Here is an 8487-nt window from a genome sequence, read left to right as displayed (position 1 = left end):
TGATTCATAAAAAACATGTTCATTCATTGGACAACTTATTAAGTTACATATGATCCCTCTTCTGCATACCCTGGTGGGGATGTAGAGAGGGGCTGTTAAAAAGAACAAGAGGAGTACTTGTATACTTAAACTGCATTAGAATTATTTTAAACTTTATTCATTAAGTGTTTATTGATTCAATGATAAATCACATGAAGTGGCCTTTCAAGGTGAATGAAACAAGAACCATTGCCATCTCCCAGAAATGAACTTGAGACATCTAGGACTTGAAGCAATTGTGTAACCACCGTACTACTCAGACTGTACTGTATGTAGAATTAAAGTACTACTCAGACTGTACTGTATGTAGAATTAAAGTACAGTTAGTGTACTCCATTTTTTTTGTTTTAAAGTAATATGTCAAAATCTGCATATGGATACACTATTTGTTAATCCTATATCGTAACACTTGAAGCACACTGTGTCATCCAGTATAGTCAGTACTTTTAAATACTTTCATTGACTTTCATTTCTGTAGTGACAGACTTATAGGGAGTCTTGGTTGCAAAATATGCCACACATTTAAAAAAGCAATGTATAAACTAACCAGTCTGTGAAGAAAGATGACTTCCCATCAAGCAATGTATAACTAACCAGTCTGTGAAGAAAGATGACTTCCCATCAAGGTGTAGCAGTGATATCATAGTTCTTACAAAGCCATGAAACATTGTTCCTAAAAATAAAAAATAACTCCATAGTATAGTTATGTCTTGTCTAAGAACTGTATCCAAAACTGAAAAGAAGTCATTTATTTAGGGGTGGGTGGTAGCATTTTGGGTGAATTTTTATAGCATTGATAAGCTTTTAAGTTAACTGCAAATATCTCAGTAGAAGTTGTTGACATCTGCACTCAAACTTTGCAGCACAAGTCAGCAGACAAAGTAAAGAAGCAGGTCAGATGTTTTGATAATTCATCCTTGCTTCAGGCCTTTGCATAAATGACTGCATAAATTACAGGGTAGTTACACGGCCAGGTTTATTGAGGATTTGTTCTTGCTGCAGGACTGAATGCATATGATATACAAAAACTCCAGTCCCATCACTATATTGAAAAAAGTTACTATACAACTATTATACCTTACTAAGGTATTTCTTTTTTGTATGTAAATTAAAAAAAGTAAATGAATATAATTAAATAGAATTTAAAACATAAAATGGCCACCTAACCCAATATTAGCATGATTACAATGACATAGCATGATTACAGTGTTAGAGCATGATTACAATGATATAGCATGATTACAATGTTATAGCATGATTACAGTGTTATAGCATGATTACAGTGTTATAGCATGATTACAATGTTATAGCATGATTATAATGATATAGCATCCACATATAACACATGCAGGACATTAGATGATCCCTGGCCAAGATCACTAAAATTTATTGACCGTGATATAGAATCATCCACACGACCTAGTGTTTAAGGAGGGAAGTGTAAGTCACAAAAAATATACTGGGAATGAAAAGGAAGAGACAGCTCCAGGGACTTTGTAAGACCCATCATTAAAATAATAAAATGCAAATAGCAAAGAACAATCCTGAATAAAAATGTTAAATCCTCTTTTTTTTCTTCCAAATTCTTTTGAAATTTTACAGAAAAACAAACACCTACACTAATGGAGATACAGAAAGATAAAAAAGCCTTTAAAATTTTAGGATGGATGATGGGGAGACACTAAAAAGGCCAATAGCTTAACTTAGCTAAAGGTCAGAGAAGTTCTGACAAATAAAACAGTATACAGCTCACCATTTGTAAAAGGACTTTGATAAATGGTTTAGTTATTGTGGAATGTGATCGGTGGATTATAGATCGGTAGAAAGAAAATAAGATATGCAATGGAAAATTTTAATGCAGTGAAAATAAAATAATCAATGGAAATTATTTTTGTTTTAAAAATTTTATTTAAATAGTATCAAAAGAAATTTTTAATCAACAAATGTACACACATGTTTGAATTGCAAAGTAGAAGATATAATTAAGTGTTAAAACTGATGTTAATAATTGTATGAAACCTGAGCATTTGAGAAATTTGCAATCGCTGTAAGCAAAGGAAGTGGTTGCTCATGATTGCTGAATTTATTTATCATATGTATAAAGTTTTAGTGCAATGGAAACAGTATGCAATGGAAATTATTTATCGTAATTCTGTGTAATTTTTTTAATTAAGTGAATGTTAACAGAAGGATGTTTCATCAGATACATATTCTAAGCATTATGCATAATATAGAACATAATCTTGAAGGAAGGTTCATAATTGACTTAATTAAAAAATATGCTACTTTGAACCTTCAGTTCAACTTTAATTCTTTTTCTTTATTTGTTTCTATTGTTGATTTGGAGATAGAGCTAGAAGCATTTCCAGAAGGTATTGCCACTGGTCAACATTCACCAATGCACCACAGAATGAAATTATATTTCTCACCATGGGCAAACTTTACAATTAAATGCCATAAATAAATGCGTGATAAAGTAAATAATAAATAATTATTTGGCATAAAGAATATAATAATATATAAAAGGTTATGTGTAATTTTGCAAACCTCATTTTTTTCTTACCCATGGTTAGAGAAACAAAACAGGATATAGCTATGTTATATGCCTGTCTATCCAATCATAAACAAAGTAGTTTCTACAAAATGACTTCAGTTGTGCTGTGGTGTTTTTGCAAACCTCATTTTTGCCAAGGAATTGTGTTTCAATGTTTTATTATTTCCAAATAAACTTCATTTTTTTAAATTTCAGTTACAAGTATCTGCACAGGTTAGACATATAACCTTTTATATATTAATATATCCTTTGTACCAAACAATTATTTATTAATTACTTTATCACGCATTATAATTTCATTCATTTCATTCTGTGGTGTATTGGTGAATGTTGACCAGTGACAATACCTATTGGAAATGCTTCTAGCTCAATCTCCATACACTAAAGAGTTCTGAAAGAAAGGGCAGATAATGAGGTTACCAAAAAGGAATATAGCTATATTCATATGCTGTCTATCCAATCATAAACAAGGTAGTTTCTACAATATGACCTCAGTTGTGCTGTGGTCTGTTTTTGCAAACCTCATTTTTGCCTTACCCATGGGTAGAGAAACCAACTCACATGAATTTGTGGTTGGTCAATCCATTAGGTCAAAGGTCATTGGAGCTGTAAATGTATAATTTTCTTTTCTGCTTGATAAGTTATTTTGCATTCACTCAGTTTTCATCAGACATAAAAGGTCAAAGTCACAAGAGCCCACCTTGTAATTTTTAGGGTTTTGTTTGAATAAGTCAAATGTTTCTCTGTCAGGTCATCAAGTTTTGTAGGTAGTGTACAATTGACAGAGAAGCCTCTGCATTATACACAGTGACATAGTCATAATAGTATTTGTGTGAATTTTCAGCTTTAGTGTTGTCATTATAAAGTGAGAATGAAAACAAATTTAAATAGTTTCTCCAGTCAGAAATAATCATTCTACTACATCTGTACAAACACAATCCGTAGTATGCATTAACAATAGGCAATCAGTCTAGCTGTTATGGCACAGGAATACATGTACCTTGTAATTATGTGCCTTCCAACCTTGAAGATAAGACTAATGGCAAACAATGGAGAATAAAAGACTCTACAAGAATGCAATCTCTATTATATATCTCTTTTCAACAGGTCACACCATTTCAAAGTGTAATTTTAGAATGAGATTTTCTTTCCCTTTAACTGGTGTATTCAGTACTCATGTGTGTTAGGTTGTATTAAAAATTATGAATGTTATTACATTAGAATATTGACAATGGATACAGAGTGAATCAAAACTAAAGGTAAGAATTTAGATAACACATAAAATTATTTCAAGATTCATGAACTTAAATGTAAGTATATTTAGCTTGATTCATTTCATTGGGGTTCCCTCAGATTTGACCAAACTGAGATCTTTTCATGTGCAACTTGATTATTCATTAAAAAAATCTGATATAAAATAAAATGCATTACTCTGTCATTATAATACTGTCCATGGTAGACTTTGTAATAATGAAGTACATTAAACATATACAGTTGTCCCTCATTATAACACTGTCCATGGTAGACTTTGTGATAATGAAGTATGTTAAACATGTACAGGTGTCCCTCATTATCACAATGTCCATGGTAGACTTTGTGATAATGAGGTACATTAACCATGTACAGTTGTCCCTCATAATAACACTGTCCATGGTAGAGCATACTGCATTGTAATGAAGTAAGTACATTATAAATAAACAGTATTGCCTTATTATAACACAGTTCATTGTAGATATTTAGTATATTGCCTTATAATGAAGTACACAATACATTTACTGTACTCCCTTTTTATAAGACTGTCCATCTTAGACTGCATTAAAATGAAGTACATTATATTTGTACAATACTCCCTTATTATAACACTATTCATGGTAGCCATAGAGTATATTGCATTATGGGATTGCCTTATCATGAAGCACACCATGATATATAATTTCACTGCTACTAAATGAAAGATTATCCATTACTATGCTTGCCTCAAGACAATTTACTGTTATACTAATGGATTTTAAAATGAGGGAGTGCTGTACCTGTTTTAATGGAAACATATATAAAGATCAACTGCAATAAAAGAATATGGCCTTCAGTGTCCTTTATTGACAGGTTTTGTTATATTGACAAAGGTATTACAAGCATTTAAGAAATTTAAAGCACAGTATAACTGTCCATATAAGTTGACAATGTTTTGCCTTGTACACTTTTCACACTCCAAATTAAGAAACCAGTTATCTGATTGTTTTCAAGATGGTATGGAACTTTTTATGATAAAATATATAGCCCCAGTTAGTATTAAAATAAATTATTCTTGCTCAGATTTGTATAACAAAAGATCAAATTGTATCTATTGCATTAGTATCAACAAAAATTAAAAAATATACTGCTCCTGTGGCCTAGTGTTTAGAGCATCCACTTCAGCTGTGAAAGGTTGTGGGTTCAATCCATGGCTGAGGCATACCAAAGACTTAAAAAATTATACTAACAGCTGCCTCACTTGGTGCTCAGCATTAAGAAGTTAGTGTTAGGACTGGTTGGCCTTGTGTCAGGATAAAATGACTGGGTGGGACATCATGCTACATGTCTGCAGCATGATGCCCCAGTGCTAGACATCACTATAAACTGCACACTGCAGACATTGTAGTGATATAACTGAAAAATTGTTAAAGCTACATTAAAAATCCAAATCACACACACACACACACACACACACACACAGAGTAAAAAAAATTAAGTGATATAGGAAGAGAAAAATATCTTGGTTCAAAAAATGAAGTCCATTCAATACCCCCACCCCAACCATGAGATACAAATGGTTGGTCCCTTAGCATAACCTATGGATAGCTGTAGGGTGGTCTTGGATGTTAGCCTCTTTCACTGTTCTAGGTTTGCATGATTTTGGTGATAGCCTTGAAATTTTAGGCTCTGCATGGATGTGGTCCATTGTCAACTTGATTCCAGTCTCGCATGATGGGCCAAAGTTATTGATCATTTTAATTTGCTTAGACAGGGTGGGAAATGGGGGAAGCTGGCCTGGGATTTTGTACAAAAACATTACGGCTCACCAAGTACTCTTGTTCTGCATTTTGAATAGGTAATTCAACCCCCCACATTAGTTAGCCAAACAATTGCCTTCGGTTAAAGAAAAAACATCCTGGTTACCCTTGACCAGTTAGGGGAAGTCAAAGAAATAAATGATTTATTGTCTATGTTGCTATGATGATTAAGTTAATCATTGGAGAAATAAACTTGGTATAATGTGAAATGATTGAAGCTACACTCTCTGGTTGTCTTTGTCTCCAAGGCCATCATAATTATCATCATCAATCCCTTAACCCAAGAGGTCATTGGGGCACCACAGTTGACTTTACAACCAATTCTCTCCATCTTTCCCTGTTGTTCTCTAATGCCCTTTGGGAATCTCCAAATCTCATGCCTATCCACTCCTTAATGTTGTCTTCTCACGTCTTGTTCTGTCTGCCTCTTCTTCTGCACCCTCGATCTGTGCCTTGCAAGATTGTGTTTGCCAGTCCAAATGATCTTGAGACATGACGGGACCACTTAAGTTTGCACTTTTTTTACAGTGGTCAAGAGGTCTTTATAGGGTCTGATGGCTTGTTGGATCCTGTTGTGGACCTCTTTGTTGGTTACAATGTCAATGTGTGAGATGCACAAGATCCTGCGGTAGCATCTCATCTCAAAGGTTTGAATACTTCTTTGTAGATCTGATGTGAGGGTCCATGTTTCACAAGCATATAGAAAGATGGATATGACAATCAAGTGCATCAGCCATATTTTGGAGCCAAGAGCAATGTTGGTATCTTTTCATATTGGTCTCAACCTTGTTATTGCTGCTGTTGTCTGGGCAATCCTGCAATGTAGTTTTGGTTTGGAGCCCTCATCTCTGATAATTGATCCCAAGTACTTGAAGCTTGTGACTCTTCCAAGCTTCTGTCCACTGAACCTTATTGGTGTTATTTGTTATCAGTTTAGTTTTTTCAGCGCTAATCTCCATACCATATGCTGTGAAGGTTGTGTCAAGGAGCTCAACCAAGTCAGCTAGTTCTTTGTCATCTGCTGTTAAGAAATCAATATCATCTTGGAATTGAAGGTTGGTGATTGTTCTTTCTCCATTGCTGACAGTACCCTGGTGGTCATGCAAGGCATCTTCCATGATTTGTTCCAGGAAAATGTTGAAGAATGTAGGTGACAATATACATCACTGTCTGACTCCAACTGTTGTTCAAAACCAATCTCCTTTGCTGCCATTGATGACGACAGCGCTGGTGGCTTTGTCATAGAGGTGCTCAACAACCTATACCAGGTTTGAGCTGATGTTTTATTTCCTCATAGTTGCCCATAAGGCTGCATGCCATACCCTACCAAAGGCCTTTTTGAAATCATTAATGACATATAGATTCTGCTGATACTGAAGGTATTTCTCACAAAGAAGTCTGAGATTGAAGATTTTTCTGTGGTGCTCCTTCCTGTTTGGAAGCCTGCCTGCTCTTCAGCAATAATTTTCTTCGCTTGAGGCTTTAGTCTGTTAAGAATTATCTTCAGCATGACTTTGCTCAGGTGACTGATTAGACTGATGGTTCTGTAGTTCTGGTATAGCTGTAGGTTTCCTTTCTTGGTGAGCATGATGACCAAGGACTGAGTCCATGTGGTGGGCCATTCTCTTGTCTGCCATATCTTATTGCAGATTGTAGTCAGGATTGTGACTATCTCTTCTCCTCCTGCTTGAATGAGCTCAGCTGGTATGTTGTCAATGCTGGCTGGCTTTCCTTTCTTTAGTGACCAAACTGCAATTTCTACTTTCTCACAAAGAATGTGGTAGTCATCAATTTCTTCCATATCCTTATTTATACCTATTTAGCATAATGAACACATGGTAACATGACTCTTTCATTTTTGGGGAGGGGGTATTGGGATTTTCTCATGAACAGGGATATCCATTTCCTTTTAATGTGAGATAATTTTTCTTTTCAAATAATGTTTATAATTAGTTATTTTTGATGCAAATAACATCAGAAACATTTTTTTCAAGCTATTTTGGGTGCATATTTTTTTAAACATTTTACGTCCTCCCCAGAAAATTAAATGGTCATTTTCATAGTCATTTCATGAAGCAGCTGAGAAATGCAAAGTGTATTCCAAAAGTGAGAATCTAATTGCTTAAAACTCGCTATATCTAAATTAATCCTAATTATTTTCTAGGATATTTTATCAATTTAAAAACTGGCTTAAAACACTGAAGATGTAGGCTGAAATTTAATTGTCACATGACTACACTGTGAATGTTGTCTGTATCCAGGCAACCAGAGACAAAATTATTAATTACCTTCTCTTCTGTTGATGTCACAAGGGCATCTCACTTACAATAATGGTTGGAATGTTTTTATACAGATCTACAATACTCAGACTGCTTTCAATACTTTGTGTTTACTAAGTTTACAGGCACTATATTTATTAAGACTGGCATTAAAACAAGCATTCAGCATTTAGAAGTAACTAAATTTTTCCTAAAGTAATTTGTAATCCTTAAAAAATACACTTTATCATGTTGGTGAATTAAAAAAATAAAATAAAATTGGAAACAGACATGTGGTATATAAGAAAATATGGAAATACTATTACTGCCTTTTTAAATTTACATAATTATTTAAATCTAATATGTTGAACTGCATTTGACAAACCTGAACAGAACACGCATAATTGGACAAACCTGGATAAAACACATCATTTGACAAGCCTGCAATTAAAACACATCGTTTGACCTGTTTAACAAACTTAGTCACATATCCTTTAGGTAGTTACACCTGTACTTAATACTAAGCACACATACTACTCTCTCTGTCTCTCTCTCACACACACACACACACACACACACAAGAACA

The sequence above is a fragment of the Sinohyriopsis cumingii genome, chromosome 12 (genome assembly GCF_028554795.1).
Source record: "Sinohyriopsis cumingii isolate HCF-2022 chromosome 12, ASM2855479v2, whole genome shotgun sequence".
Taxonomy (NCBI): Eukaryota; Metazoa; Mollusca; class Bivalvia; order Unionida; family Unionidae; genus Sinohyriopsis; species Sinohyriopsis cumingii.
Note: the sequence above shows the minus strand (reverse complement) of the source record.